Below are 16,982 nucleotides of genomic sequence, written 5' to 3'. Positions count from 1 at the left end.
TTTTTTACAACATGGACACCAGCACTGTGCACAATTATAATTATAGCTCTAACCAAGATAAAGTACATGGTAAGCATATTTTGTTAACAGTAAGCCTCTTGGCCCAAATTTTGTGATCAGCCACCAAGTGACAGCGTTCACTGCTGACCTCAAAGAAAGCAATCTCTGTGGCATGGATCTCCTCTTTCCTGAAGTCAGTGTGAATCTAGCGAGAAGTCAAGGGATCTCCGTGCAACAGGGTAAGCAGCCAATCACATTGAGGAATTCTCACAGATGGCTAACCAGGAGATTAAAAACACTGCTTATCCTTCACTTTATGATATCATTTTACAGATAACAAAGTAAAAATTAGGACATACATAAATTAGGAGTTAAAGTAGGAACTGAAATATCATGAAGAAATTATTAAGAAAATAATTATTTTGAAAATGTGGATTTTGTTTTATCATAATGGAGAAATCTGACACTCCACAAATATAAAATTAGTTTTTCAGGGCCAGAGAGGTTTCCCAGCAATAGTAATGAACTTAGGAAGCCATTAAAAATCCAGTTACACCTCATTTAACAAAGTGTAACTTTTTCAAGGTTTTTTACAGGGAAACTAATAATGTGAAAGTGGAAGCTCTTGTCAGTTCAGTGGTTTCAAATTATTGCAGTCTGCGGGGACTTTAACAGCATACCCTAATGGAAAGCATGGAATCACTGACAGCAACTTCTGGATTTCCATGTGCAAACTCCAGGAGTTGCTGTTAGTTTCAGAGTAGTGTTGGTGAACACTGGGTCATAAAATAATTTAAGCATAACAGCCTTTCTATTTGATTGTAATGGATTGAAGTGACAATTGTAGATAATAGCCTGATTACTAAATATATTTGCATCTTATGGAAGGACAGCATCTGAGTTACTTACAAAGAAGCCATTTTCTTTTGATTTGGAATATTTTTATTGCTTTCCCTTATACAATTAATACAAGCAAATTGAGAGGATAAGATACAAAGGAATAGTCAGACAGTAGGTTTCCCACATTGACATATCTTTACTGCACTTAAATATCATGTAAACACAGCATGTCAATCTTTCCCGGCGTGACTCCACTACATCTATAGTGTACGTACAGTTTGATACAATACAGATGCTGTTTGCTTATTACCCACATGCATACTTCTAGAGTTTGAAGGGCCCAGTTCTGTCAGCCAACATAAAGCGGGTCCATATAAACACTTTGTAGTGTGGGTTGAATATATATTAACTTTAAAGTCAAACGTGTTCACTGCATTCAAATAAACTGAAAGATACCAACTAGCTGACTTAGCTGAGGATACAAAGTGCATTGATTTAAAATGACACTGCTTTACAGTATCAAGTGTATGCATTCCAGGCCTTGAAATGCCTTATATCTTATTAATTTCAAATACCCTTGCTTATATATGCTGAGCCCAATTGTTCTTTCCTAATTAAAATTGTTGCTAAAGCAGAGGTTTTTCTCCAAAGTTCTCTGTATTTCTTTCACTCTGCAAGTTTAAGTTTATATCCTGAGGAAACCCTCCCCCACTTTCTAAGTGGGTCATTTTCACCTTTGTTAACTGGTCAGTAAACTGGCAGATGAAATCAATGAGTTGAAAATTGAGCATATTCTACAACGGGCAGGTGGCCCAATTCTGCCAGATTACCACCCAGGCAGTGAAGGTGAAAATTACCTCCTATGAGCAGTACAGAAACTGCTACACGTGAGATTGAAATTGATCTGGGGGTTAACATGTCAAGTCTCTGTGGAACAGCAATTATCAAATCAAAATGAATACTGAACTATATTGCAAAATCAGTGAGTTTAAGTCGGAGGAAGTTATGCTAAAATTGTGTAGTGCTCCAGTTATTGAATCTACATTTGGTCACCAGACACAATGGGAACATTGAAACCCTGGAGATGGTGCGGAGAAGAGCTATGAGGCCTATTCCCCACATCAGATGATGAGTTATGAGGGTAGACTTGAGAAATTACGACTTTTCAACCTTGCAAGAACATGACTAAATGTGGTTCTAATAGAAGTACACAAGGTATTAAAAACAGTACAGAAAAAGTAAACCCAGGCCATAGTATTATAGTCAGAGAATAGTTACAACACAGAAGAATGCCATTCAGCCCATTGTATCCATGCTGTTTCTTTGCAAGAGCAACTCAGCTATTTCCACTTCCCTGCTCTTTCCCCGCAGCCCTGGAAGTATTTTTTCTTTGGATGCTTATCTAATTTCCTTTTGAAAGCGCCAGTTGTATCTGCCTCCACCACAATCTCAGGTAGTGCAATGAAGATTCTAACCACTCGTTGCATAAAAAACTTTTTCCTTATGTCGCCATTGGTTCTTTTGCCAATGACCTTAGGTAGGTGTCCTCTGGCTCGCTACCCTTCTGACAATGGAAACAGTTTCTCTCTATATTCTCTGTGTAGACCCCTCATCATTTTGAATGCTTCTAGCAAATCTCCTCTCAAATTTCTCTTCTCTAAGGAGATCAATCCCACCTTCTTCAATCTATCCACTTAACTAAAGTCTCTTATATCCGGAACTATTTTCGTAAATCTTTTCAGCACCCTGTTCAATGCCTTCACATCCTTCCTAAAGTGCATTACCTAGTATTGGACACAATACTCCAGTTGAGGCCGAACCAGAGTTTTGTAAAGATTCATAATAATTCTGATGAAAGGTCACAGACCTGAAACATTAACTCTGTTTCTGTCTCCACAGATGCTCCCAGACCTGCTGAGTATTTCCAGCAGTTTCTGGTTTTATTTCAGATTTCCAACATCCACAGTGGTTTGCTTTTATTTCAGAATAACCTCCTTGCTTTTGCATGCTATGCCTCTACTTATAATATGCAGGACCCCATATGGCTTTTTAACTACTCTCGCAAACTGCCCTGCCACCATCAATGATTTGTGCACATATACCCCCCCAACCCCACCCCCCCCCCAGGTCTCTCTGCTCCTGCACCCCTTTGAGAATTGTTCTCTTTATTTTATATTGCCTTTCCTCGTACTTTCTAGCAAAATGCACCACTTCACACTACTCTGCATTAAATTTCATCTGCCACGTAACCCCTCCATTCTACCAGCCTACCAAGTCCTCTTGATGTCGATCAATATCCTCCTCACAGTTCATAATACTTCCAAGTTTTGTGTCATCTACAAATTTTGAAATTGTGCCTTGCACACTCAAGTCTAGGTCATTAATCTAGATCAAGAAAAGCAGGGATCTTAGTACTGACCCCAAAAGAACACCACCGCATACCTTCCTCCAGTCTGAAAAGCAACTGTTCGCCATTACTCTGTTCCTGTCTCTCAGCCAAAGTTGTATTGTGATGCTCATGTAAAGTGCAGAGACAGAAACCACAAGAACTCACACTGAAGAGTTATAAAAATTTACTTTTCTTTTTAAAAAGTGGACAATGTGTTTCAAAATGGCCACCGAAGGTCAAACGTCCTGGTTTGTGTATTCAAACTGTCTACTGTCTGACAAGGGCAAAAGAATACATTCAAAGCAAAGAGGTGTCAATTACACCCATCCTGAACCCATCAAGAGATATTTTTGAATTGAATCAGTTCTTCTGAAACAAAGAAGGTGTGAAATAGCAACATCCTAGGCCATTTTTGGTCACCACAGGGAGAAAAATCTCTGTTTCCCAACATGAAGCAAAGCTATGAACCCATTTTTGACCTTAAAAGTTAGCTCTCTGGAGAGAGAGGGAGAGAGACCCACAGTGGCGCAGTGGTTAGCACTGCAGCCTCACAGCTCCAGCGACCCGGGTTCAATTCTGGGTACTGCCTGTGTGGAGTTTGCAAGTTCTCCCTGTGTCTGCGTGGGTTTCCTCCGGGTGCTCTGGTTTCCTCCCACAGCCAAAAGACATGCAGGTTGATAGGTAAATTGGCCATTATAAATTGCCCCTAGTATGGGTAGGTGGTAGGGAAATATAGGGACAGGCGGGGATGTGGTAGGAGTATGGGATTAGTGTAGGATTAGTATAAATGGGTGTTTGATGGTCGGCACAGACTCGGTGGGCCGAAGGGCCTGTTTCAGTGCTGTATCTCTAATAAAAAAAAAATAATAAAAGAAGCATCACCAAAGCTTGTCCAGCTGAGAGCTGGGAAAAAAATCCAACAAGCAAAAAGGAAGGCGCCCTGCTGTGAATTCTACATTGTTAACCAGTGCAGCAGAGAATTAGAAGTGATCCTCTGTCTTCAAACTGAACTTTCATCCAACAGAGAAATCTACAAACACCTCAGGCCTGCAACTAAAGAGAACTTGATCTCCAAGAGAATTCAACAGGTATATCGTGAACTCCAAAACCTTACCTCACTTCAAACCGCTTACTCCCTTTCCTCTCTATCTGTCCCTTCTTGTGTTCGTGTGTGTGAGTGAATGCGTGAGTGGGTGCAGTTGCAATAATTTCAGGATGAGGCATATTGCTCAATAAATAATTAATCGTCTCTTTTAAACCGACAAGAAAACCTGTCGCTGTCTGTTTATTTGACAAATAAAACACAAAGGGGTTAAAACCTCAATAACAAAAACACTTGCTGTGGTCAGGTGGGAGTTGAACAGTGGGAACCACCCACACCCCTCATCACGTGGCCATAACAGTATCCAAAAATTCAAGATAAACCATAAGAGCAGGACAAGGCATCAGACATTCAAACCAGTCAAGGAAAAATCTAGCCCTCATGTTGGCTGTATTTCTTCAGACAAAAGGAAGAATCAATAATTGATTAGACCTCCAGGAAGTGCAGTGTAGCCAAAAATTAAATCATATTATTGGTTGGTGTGACAGGGAAACTGTAGGTTTATCTTTTAAAGTGGATAAGCAAAGATGAGCTGAATGGTCTTCATCTGCAGTTATCTTGTGATCTTTAACATTCCTACATAATTACGGAATTCTTGCCTTGTGAATTTTGGAGAAAAAGGTAATGGGATCTATTTTTGCAATCAACAATTTGCTTACTGCTCCATTTTGAATTAACTACCATTCAGTCTACCATTTTCAAATGTGCATCTTCCATGTATAATTGCTTCCCATTTCAATTTCTCTGGTCATGCAACTACAGTGATATTAAAAGGGCTGAACAACTCTCTTAATACTTCCCGAGCTATTTGCAGAGATGAGGTAGTATGGATTGAAACAGCCAGTTAACTCGTCTGATGAGTGAATATGTGTGAATTCTCCCATTGAATGCTGGAACTTGTAGTTTCTGATCTCTGTGTTCAAATGATGGGTTTCTACCTCCCTTGTTTTGTCCTTTTATAAACAGGATACTGCTGTTAAACCAAATACTAACTGTGTGAAGCAATGCCAAATCCAAATCAGTGCACAACTGCTTTAGATGAAGGAGATTCTCGAATTCAGTTGCTGCAATGCAGTTAGAATCATCTGTGGACATCAATAATATGATCACGCAGTCACATTCATTTTCTCTGCAGACCTGACCTTAAATCATTCAATTTTTTAAAAAGTTCCTAATGTTATGACCTCAGTGAAATCATTAACGTGAAAAATGCAGGATATGAACCCTCAGACCAATTTCAGGAATTTTGACAAGATTTCACATTTTAACATACCGTTCGCCTTTGTTACCATTAATATACCGTTTGTCTTTGTTCCATGACCTTCTGGTCAGTTATTCTCTGTGACCCTGTCCTATCAACACCTTCACCTTTGTTATCTTTTGCCCCATCTCCGCTTTACTTGTTTAAAACCTTTTACATTTCTAATATGTCAGTTCTGAAGAAAGGTCTCTGACCTGAAACGTTAACTCTGCTTCTCTCTGCACAGATGCTGCCAGACCTGCTGAGTATTTCCAGCATTTCTTGTTTTTATTTCACATTTTAAGACTCTTGTTATAACAACTAAACTAAATGAAATCTCCATTAACTAAATAGTACTTTCTAATAGCTCAAATTATAAAGAAAGGTATTTTCTTTACTTATTAAAATACTTGGAAACCTCACACCACACTTATATGTTAAATAGTCCTTTTTGAAGGAGAAATCCTTTGTGGTTAGAAGTCCCAAACTCCTCCCAGTTGCAATGGATCGGATCTCCCAGACCTTTTCAAAATCAATGTCCTCTTCGTCACTTCTCTTAGCACTTCTGACCTGGACATCCGTGAATAAGGTGATTCCTGGTGATCCTGCTGGTCTTCCACTTCTCAGCAAACTTCAACTTTCAAAACAGTTTCAAGTCGTCACCGCCTTTCACTGTATCAGACTTCTGAGAGCAGGTGTTCGCTCTCCTGCTCCCGAAGCTACAACTGCTGGGTTCCCGTCTTACAGCCTGTCTTGAGGCCGCAACCCCTAGTTTCTTCTCTTACAGCCTGTCTGCATTCAGAAAATCTGTTAAATTTATCTGGACTCCAAAGGCAATAGCTTATTGGCCTGTCCAAATAGTCAAAGTCCAGAAGTCTGGTTTCATAGAGCTACCTGGGCCTTCCATTGATCCCAGATGTTAACTGCTGCATGGCACACTTGTATCTTCAGAATCACAGACTCCTTGTTTCCGACCCAAAAGTCTGGGAGGGTGAAACTCATTGTTCTTTATGTGTTTCCCCTGCGGTCTCTGTTTTTTCATGAAAGATTTTGATCTGTGTTCTCTGTTCTGCTGGTAACCAAGACTTCTGTCTTGTCCTTTTGCAGAATGGATGTGAAGTCACATGATGTTCTGGACTCCATCTTAAACATTTAAAAATCACAGTTTTTAAAACATAATCATGTTACAAAGTCCAATATTCATAACACTAATTAGTCAAAACTGATGTAAAAGATCAGCCATGATCTTATTGAATGGTAAGGAAGCTCAAGGGGATGTGTGGTCTACTCCTGCTCTTATTTCTTATGTTCTTGTGAATCAAAAGAGTGTTGTCAGGAATGGTTAGCTTCCCGGAACTCTTCTTCAAATCTGTCATATTGGGTGAGCGCTGCATTGTTGCTGCCCAAAGCATTGCGATACATTTTTTGATTTTTTAATTTGAACTGAACTTCAAAAATCTGTAGGGCTGGTTGCCACTGATGATTCAATGGCATTACCAAAATGCTGATGGCGTTATTCCCCAATCTTGCACCATTATCTCTACAGCTTATTTTATGCATGTTTCTATCCAGCTACCTTATGTGGGATGGAATTGCTCCAGTACATTGAAAGAAAGACTTTCACTTATATAGTACCTTTCACAACCACAGTACATCCCAAAGTGCTTCACAGCCAATTAAGTACTTTTGAGTGTAGTCATTGTTGTAATGTAATGAGGCCGACCTAGTGTCTTATACAAGTTCAACATAACTTCCTTGCTCTTCTACTCTATGGCCCTATTAATAAAGCCTAGGATACTGTATGCTTTAATAACTACTCTCTCAACCTGTCCTGCCAGCTTCAATGACTTATGCACATGTACGTTCAGATCCCTCTGCTCCTGCACCCCTTTTAGAATTCTACCCTTTATTTTATATTGTCTCTCCATGTTCTTCCTACCAAAATGAATCACTTCACATTTCTGTGTGTTGAACTTCATCTGCCACCTGTCTGCCCATTCCACCAACTTGTCTATGTCCTTTTGGAGTTCTACACTATCCTCCTAACAGTTCACAATGCTTCCAAGTTTCATATCATCTACAAACTTTGAAATTGTGCCCTGTACACCAAGGTCTAGGTCATTAGTATATCTCAAGAAAAGCCTGAACCCTGGGGAACTCCACTACAATCCTCCCTCCAGCCCGAAAAACATCCATTATCCACTACTCTTTGATGCCTGTCACTCAGCCAATTCCGTATCCATCTTGTTACCGTCCCTTTATTTCCATGAACTACAACCTTGCTCATAAGTCTGTTGTGTGGCACTGTATCACAGAAAGAAGAAAGAATTAGAAGGATATGTTGATAAGGTGACATGAAGCAAGGTGGGAAGAGGTTCATTTGGAGCTTAAACACTGGCATAGAACTTTTGGGATGAATGGCCTGTTTCTGTGCAAATTCTATGTACGGTGCAGTATATAAAGTTCAAAATAACCTTCCAGCTGTTATGAACCAGGGTGATAGTAGGGATACTACAATGCCAGTCAATAGCCTAAAGGAGGAAGAGGGACAAAAAAAAAAGCCAGGTTCACTGTTTTGATCGTTATCCAGTGAATTCTCCAAGAGTGTGCATGTGCAGGTGTGCAGGTAGTAATCTGGATACTCACTTTTTGGCTTAATTTAGGAATGGATGAGATACTGGCACAGTGAAGCCCTATCCCATCACTAGAGTAGGAGATGAAAGTGGAAAATGGGACAAGGAAAAAACATGTTTTTTCTACAGAGGCAATATGTTGGTGTTTCAGTATTTTGTGCTCAAAGTGTCAAAATAGAGGCACAGGCCTCTGATTCTTCACATAGAGAGTTTTGGATGTTAAGCTGTTATCCTGGGAAGAAGGCGACGAGCAGAGGTCACAGGAGATTTCCCACAGAAAGTCAAATGGTGAGTCAGTGCAGGCCATGCACTCCGTCTCCTGGAACCAGATCAAAGAGTAGCACCGGCAAAGGTTTGGGGGTAGCCTGATACCTGGGGAATGCCCCATGGTAGAGAGAGGGATCTATGCGGAGCAAAATGTTTATTTTAGAATGAATGTTAGGAAAGTTTATATGGGGAGAAAAAAAGTGCCTTAAAGCTTTTAGGACAGGGAAAGCCTTATCAGAAACAATGGCGGAAGCAGAATCCATAAGAGATTCTAGAAGGGAAGTGGAATTGAAAAAGGAAAATGTTAAAGCATTATGGAAAAGAGATCAGCAGAATGGGACTAAGTAGATACCTCTTTCAGAGAGTCAGCACAATACAATGGGCCAAATGGCCTCTTTCAGTTCTGTACAATTCTATAAATCCATGGGCTGGATTTTCTGGGCCCTTTGGGGACAGGCTCAGTGGTGGGAGGGGGTGGAATATCGAGAGGGAAGACGTTAGGATTAAAGCAGAAGAGGTTACCTTCCAGAGAGTGTCTACTGTCAGAGACTCAGTTACCTTCAAATGTCCAAGCAGCAGGGTCTCTGAACATTGCGTCTCTCCAGGGAGGCTATCACTGATCTGTGTTCTATGCTGAAGGATGAGCTGAGCCCCATGGAAGGTGGTGGCCACCTAATGCCAGCAGTACTGAAGGTCACTGTGGCACTGAACTTCAATGTCTCCGGATCGTTCTAGGGATCCACTGGAGATTGGTGTGGGATCTCCCAATCTGCAGCTTATCAATGCATCAAAGTGGTGACCAATGCCCTGTTTAAGAGGGCCAGCGAATATGTGCATTTCTACACTGATCTGGGCAGTCAAGCTTTGGGCCCACTGCTGGATTTCCCAGGTGCAGGGCATGATTGACTGCACTCATGTGGCCAGTAAGTCTCCCACAGACCAGCTAGTGGCCTCCTTCAACAAGAAGGGCTTCCACTCGCTCAATGTGCAACTGCTCTGCGATTACCGCAGACAGAACCTTCAGGTGTGTGCATGGTCCCCGGGAAGCAGCCACAACGCATACAGACTTTGGCAGTCACAGGTACCATAGTTTTTCTGGCCCGCCGCACACCTTCAGGGATGGATTCTTGGGGACAAGTGCTACCCACGTGAACCATGGCTAGTCGAATGGATGCAGAGGAACCCTTGGCACCTGCCACCAGGCAAACATTGAGCAGGACATAATGCTTCTGAAGTTGCAATTCAGGTGCCTTGATCAATCCGGTGGAGACTTTCAGTATGCCCCAGCAAGGGTCTAGCATATCGTAGTGGTCTGCTGTGCATTGCACAACCTGGCACTGCAGAGGGAGAAAGCATTGAACAATGAGGATCTCATGGATCATTATGCTTTTTACGATGATGAGGATATGGAATAGGCTGCTGACCAGGCAATGCAAGATGAGGGACCACAGGCAAGGTGCAATGGGATATGTGCAAGGGAGGCTCATAGCGTGCTAATACGCAGACATTTCATATGACCCTTACTATCTGTTGGATCCATACCAATAAAGACTCACATTTCTGCAGCCCCGATGTCGCCTCCTTCATGGACCAATCCATCACCCTGTGCCCAGTTGCACAGCACAAAGTGGCAAGGGTGAAGCGTCAACTGCACATGACATGGTCCCTTGCAACTAGCCCCTTGAGGGAGCCAGGGTATAACTGAAGTCCCATAGGGTTGCAAAACATGGAAGGAGATGTATAGTGAACACATTAATCATTTATTAAATGGCAAAAGAAACACAAGGCTTCACAATTTGACACTCTCTTCACCCATGAACCTCAAGTGCTGCAAGATGCTTTTCTTGAAACCTTTAGGTGTGCTGCAATGTGGTGCTCTCCCTGCACTTGCAGCTAAGGTGGAGGCAGGCCACCAGCCCCTGGCCACTGCAGCTCTCTGTTCTTCAGCCTGACCTGCATGAGAGATTAAAGAGTTATCGTTTCCCATTGCATCCTTTCAACAGCCCCTATTGTGGAGTTCCATGTGTCCAGTGGTGGGGACATGAGCACAATGCCTTGTGTGTGCCAGTCTTCCTTGTGCCTCTGCACTTGGCCACTCACACTCTTGGGTCTGCACTCCTGTCTCACCATGAACAAAGGAGCGGTCACTGTGCTGCCCTGCCAATGACTCCGCCTCCTTGGGGGTTAGCGTGGCCAGAAATGGAACACCTCTGCCAATCTTGGCCCATTTCCTTTAAGTTATGGGCTGTCATCTACTCCAAGCAAAAAGATGAACCCTGTTAATCGCCCCATGAAGACAAACACAACGCCTATGCTGCTGGCAGCCCAGCAGTCTATGATAAGGGCATACAAATGCCAATCTCGAGGGCCCTTGCTGGAGCCATCAGTCATGGACTGGCATCTCTCACTGAAAGGCAGCCATGCCTCTGACAGGATATGCTGCTGCCTGACCCCATTGCCACCGACTGGGTAGTTACTCCGTCTCCACCAAACTCACCCTCTCGCAGTGCCACATGCAAGCCCCAAAGGGAAAAGATGTATGGAATACTAATCTTGTCAAATAGGTTATTGATATTGTAATGATGGGCCCCCACCTGCCAAGAATGAGGCATATTAATTTTGCCATATGGACATTAAATTTCAAATTGTTGCTAGGAAGAAGAGAAGGCCTGTTACAAGAGGTGTCAGACATGGTTAGAGGACATTTACATACCAATAGGGACAAGAGCGATTACTTCCCTTATTCAATTTAACCCACAATGGACTTTGAGGACCAGACATTGAAGGTGAGGGAGCTCAAATTTCAGGATGACTGCTGGAATAGACGATTCCACAAACAGACATGGTCAGACCAGCTGGTTACGTGACTAGCCTGCTTGGCAACCTGGTTTTTCTGAATTGTACAGACAGTTTGAACTGAGAAAGACTGTTTGCTCCTGGACTGAGATCTCTCCTGTCTGCTCCCATCTCTTTCTCACAAGCCTCTGAATCCACTGAAGACACATGAACCCCAAGAGAGAAAGGTCTTCTACAGCGAACAAGGTTTAAGAAGAATACTGGACCCCAACGAAAAGCAAGATCTACCTACAGTCAAGGACTCTACAGTGAGCTCGAAGAACCGTAACAAAAACTCTTCAGATATTGCCTCAAACTTTTCTACTTTATTTTTCTTCTGCTCTTTTCTGTCTCTATTTGCATGTGTGTATCCTGTGTGCATGCAAGTGTGGACATGTCATGTATCCATAGGCATCAACCGAATTAGAGTTTTTAGAAGATTGCGTGCGGCTGGTCTATCCCCGCCCAAGCGGAACCAACTCCCCTTCTGGTGCCAACAGTAGGACCTGCAGCCTAGCCGCAAATTTCAGCCCCATATTTAAGTTTATTCTCATTTCCCTAAGAAAAAATGATTGTAATAAATACTGGAAAATGAACTCGCTATGATTATTATTTAACTGTTTACATTCAGTCAGCAATCATACATTGCCATACCCTCTTGCAAAACTATACAGTGAGGAAGTTAAATCCTTTCACGTAATATATTTGCATTGAAATGTAAGAGTTTTAAACAGATTACTGAAAAATCAAACATATTTTGAGTTTTGACAAATTTATTTTGTGTCCAAAATAACACTCAGGGGCTCTTTTATGGTTAGAGCACAGGTTGATAAAGACTGAAAGCCAACATAAATTTATATAAATTTGAATATGTAACTCCTGCACTGAGCTGCTGTTGCGGGTTATAACTCTGAGGCTGTACTAGCTTTAACATGAAGCTGAAACACACCAGATTTGTATTAGTGGGTCAATTCTTCTGGTCCAGCAGCAAAATTCACAGCAATATTGCACAAAACATGCAGACTGAAAGGGCTGGATTTTGTTGAGGTGACGGGGGTCCTGACGCTCGGGCAGAAAGCTGAAGGCAACCCCACCTCATCCATTTGGCAAGACCCTGGCCTCACTTTTTGGCACTCCAGCAATTAACTGCCTGGCGGCAACTCTCCTGTCCCTTTAAAAGATGAGAGCCTGCCTCCAAGAGCTGCTGGCAGTTCTTCAGTCTCAGCAGCACTACCAGGAGTGGTGGCCACTGCTGGGACTGCAGCCATCAACAGGAACTGCCGGCTTGCCAAGAAGGTAAGTGGGGTTGGGAGTCGCCGGGGCAAATCAGGCAGGCAGTGGCGAAGTTGGGGGAGGGGATTATTGGTGAGGGTTGGGGGTGGATTCTGCAGGGGCAGCCCTTGCTGCTTGGGGGGGTGGGGGGGAGCCCTCTGTGGATCACAGAGTGTCTGATCTGGAAGGCCCCTCCCCAACTCACCGAGCCCCCAGGGAGGTCATCAGGTTTTCCTGGGCAGTCTCCCCATGTGGCAGGGGGCCCACCAGCCTTTAGTAAAATGCCAGCAACAGTGGGAAGAGGACCTTAAGTGGCTCTTAATTGGCCCCTTCCCTCGCCATTTTACACTCCCCCTCCCACTTTCCAGCCTGCCCCTAGAGTGCATAGCCAAGCTCAAGTGCCATCAGAGGATTAAAGAACAGCAGAACAGAGCAGGTTCTGGATGAGTGCTCATCATTAGATGAGGCTTTCTCTGCCAAACAAAGAACTTGCATTTATATAGCACTTTCCATGCCCTTTAAACATCCCAAAGCACTTCACAGATAACAATTTGTTTTTATTTGTTCTTCAGATATAATCCTTATTCATCAGCCACTCCTGGTTACTGTGAGGAGATGGTTATGGGCTTTCTATAGGAGCTTTTTCTATATTTGAGTGCTTTCTCAGACCACTTCAGAGGACAATTGAAAGTCAGCTATATAGCATGGGAAGGGCTGGAGTCACATGTAGGCCAGGCCAAATAGTAGTATCAGGTTCCCTTCCTTGAAGGACATGAGCAAACAGTCGGGTTGCTATGCCAACTGGCAGCTTTCAATGCAGTATTTTTCTGTTGCCAGCCCACAAATTACCAGATTTATTGAATTCAGTTTTATAACCTGCACTGATGAGATGTGAACTCATGACCTCTCAGTTGCGAGCCAAATGTCATAAGCACTACATTACCATACCCAACATTCTTTTTGAAGTGTAGTCACTGTTGCTTTGGAGGCAAACAGAGCAACAAGTTTGCACACACAGCAAAGTCCCACAAACCATATATGAGATAAATGATCAGTTTATTTGCTTTTTTAGTGGTAATTGGTTGACCAGGAACCAGGAGAACTCCCTCCTCTTCTTCAAATAGTGGCATGAGCACACAGGCAGTCTCGCAACTGAATGCAGCACCTACAACAATGCAGTACTCCCTCAATACTGCACTGAACGTAAGCCCACTCATGTCCTGCAGTGGAATTTGACTCAGAGACTAGAGTCAAATGGCAGCATGCACAAATGCCTGCACTGCGTGAAAGCAACACTCCAGCTGATTGCTAAGAATTCTGGGTTCAGTGCCCAAGACCTGATGTATTGGAGTAATAGATTTGTGGGCTTATTGCATGTGTGTCTGATACAAAAATGCAAATGAGTTATTATACAAAGACTTCGATACCTGCTACATTGAGCATGCTACTGAATTGCATAGAATATGCAACACAGAAATAGGCCATTTGCCCCAATCTGTCCTTGCCGTGTTTATGCTCCATTCAATCCACCTCCCATCCTTCCTCACCTAACTCAATCAACCAAACTCTCTATTCCCTTCTCCCTCATATACTTATCTAGCTTCACCTTAAATGCAGCTACACTATTCACCTCAACCACTCCCTGTGGTAGCGAATTCTACATTTTCACTACTCTTTGGATAAAGAAGTTCCTTCTGAATTGCCTATTTTATTTCTTGGTGACTATCTTATATTGATAGCCTTTAGTTTTCCTCTACCCAACAAGTAGAAGGACTTTCTCTGTGTATATTATATGAAAACCTTTCATAGTTTTAAAGACCTGTATTAGGCCACCTTTCAGCCTTCTCTTTACAAAAGACAAGAGACCCAACCTATACAGCCTTCCTTGATAGGCACCTCACAGTTCTGGCATCATTCTTAGAGTCATAGAGTCATTTTCAGCATAGAAGGAGGCTATTCGGCCCATTGAGTTTATGCCGGCTCTCCGTGGAGCAATCCAGTCAGTCCCATACCCCTGCTCAATCCCCATAGCCCTGTAAGTTTATTTCATTCAAGCGCCCATCCAATTTCCTTTTGAAATCATTGATTTGTCCCAGCTTCCACCACTCTCATGGGCAGGTCATTACCACTCGCTGTGTAAAACAGTTCTTCCTCACAAACCCCCTCCATCTCTTGCCCAAAACCTTCAATCTGTGTCCCCTAGTCCTTGTACCATCAGTTAATGGGAACAGATTTTCCTTGTCTAACTTATCGATGCCTGTCATAATATTGTATACCTCTATTAAATCTCCCCTCAATCTCCTTTGTTCTAAGGAGAACAACTCCAGCTTTTCCAGCCTAACCTTGTAAATAAAATCCCCCATCCCTGGAACCATTCCTCTGCACCCTCTCAAGGGCCCTCACATCCTTCTTAAAGTGTGGTGACCAGAACTGATACAATACTCTAGTTGGGGCCTAACCAGAGCTTTATAAAGGTTCAGCATAACTTGTCTACTTTTGTACTTAATGCCTCTATTTATGAATTCCAAAATCCCATATGCTTTACTAACCACTCTCTCAATATGTCCTGCCACCTTCAAAGAGCAATGCATGTGCACCCCCAGGTCCCTCTGTTCCTGCACACTCTTTAGAACTGAGGCATTAAGTCTATAATGCCTCACCCTATCCTTATCACCAAAATGCATCACCTCACACTGGACTGTGCTAAATTCCATCTGTCACTTGTCTGCCCATTCTGCTAGCCTATCCATGTCCTGTTGCAGGCAGTTCGTATCATGCTCACTGTTTGCCACTACAAGTTTGGTATCATCGACAAATTTTGAAATTCTACCCGTATTCCAAGATCCAAGTCATTTATATTTAGCAAAAAAGCAGTGGTCCTAGTGCTGACTCTTGGGGAACATCACTGTCTACCATCCTCCAATCTGAAAAACAACCATTTACCACAACTCGCTGTTTTCTGTCCTTAAGCCAATTTATTAAATCTAACTGGACACTGATCCTCCTATTCCATGAGCCTCAATTTTGTTAGCCAGCCTTTTATGTAGCACTTTATCAAACACTTTTTAAAAATTCATATAGACAACGTCCACCGTATTCCCTTCATCAACTTTCTCTGTCAAATCATCAAAAAATTCTATTTGGCTAGTCAAGCGTGATCTGCTTTTACAAATCTGTGCTGGCTATCCTTAATTAACTCAAAGCTCTCCAAGTGCCTGTTGATTTTTTTCCCTGATTATTATTTCTAAAACCTTACCCACTACTGATGTTAAGCTAATGGCCTGTAGTGCTAAGACCGTCCTTACACCATGTCTTGAATAAGGGTGTCACATTTTCCACTCTCCAATCCTCTGGCATCTTCCCAAATCCAGGGAAGATTGGAAGATTATGGCAAGCTCTTCCATTATTACCACCCCCACTTCCTTTAGCAACCTGGGTTGCAAGCCATCTGGACCAGGTGACTTATCTACAGTAAGCATTGCGAGCCTTTCCAGTACCTCCTCCCTCACAATGTTTACCCAAACCATTGTCTCTCCGCTTCTACCGATATTTTGTCAGATCCCTCTTTCTCAGTAAACACTGATGCAAAGTACTCATAAAATATTCTAGCCTTGCCCTGTGCCTCTAAGCATATATTCTGCTCTTTGTATCTAATAGGCCCCACTCCACCTCTTACTACCTGCTCCCTATCTACATGCTGGTAGAAGATTTTTGGGTTCTCTTTTATGTTGACTGCCATTCTATTCTCATATTATAACTTTTCCAGTCTTATTTTCTTCTTCACCTCTCCTCTCAAATTTTTGTATTTGGTCTGGTTCTCACTTAAAACTCATTTGTTACTCTTTTTTGAACAACTTCTAAAATACGATATGTAGCTTGGTAGGGCGTATCAGCAAATCTTTTAATGGTCCAGCTGGGAAGCAAGCAGTGATTAACATACTGTACCAACACTGTGGTATGGAAAGACACTACGCTGAGAACGCTCAGAACAAAATTGCTTTATCTGGCAGGAGTCAGTAAACCCACTGCAAAGTCAGGCAGTAGCATTAATGCTCAGCAGAAGAAAGTGGCCTACAATTTTAATAAAATAATTCCAATGCACATCATTTAAGCAGTAGACTCATTTTAATTGCAGTTACGTTAAATTGCATTATGTCTCCGAGGTGGAAATTGCATTATAGCTGGGTCCTCAGTGGGTCCAGAGGCTTCTGAGAAAGAGATGGGAACAGACAGGAGAGGTCTTCTCACCCCAGGAGCAAACAGTCTTTTCTGAGTTCAAAAGCTCTGTGGCTAGTTCAAAAAACCCTGGACCAACCAGTTAGTCATGTGACCAGCTGGTTTAACCAGTCCTGGTTTTTGTGGATTGTATCACCTTAGCAGTCTCTAGAATGCTCTTCCTTAAAC

This window comes from Heterodontus francisci, chromosome 17 (assembly GCF_036365525.1).
Source record: "Heterodontus francisci isolate sHetFra1 chromosome 17, sHetFra1.hap1, whole genome shotgun sequence".
Lineage (NCBI taxonomy): Eukaryota > Metazoa > Chordata > Chondrichthyes > Heterodontiformes > Heterodontidae > Heterodontus > Heterodontus francisci.
Note: the sequence above shows the minus strand (reverse complement) of the source record.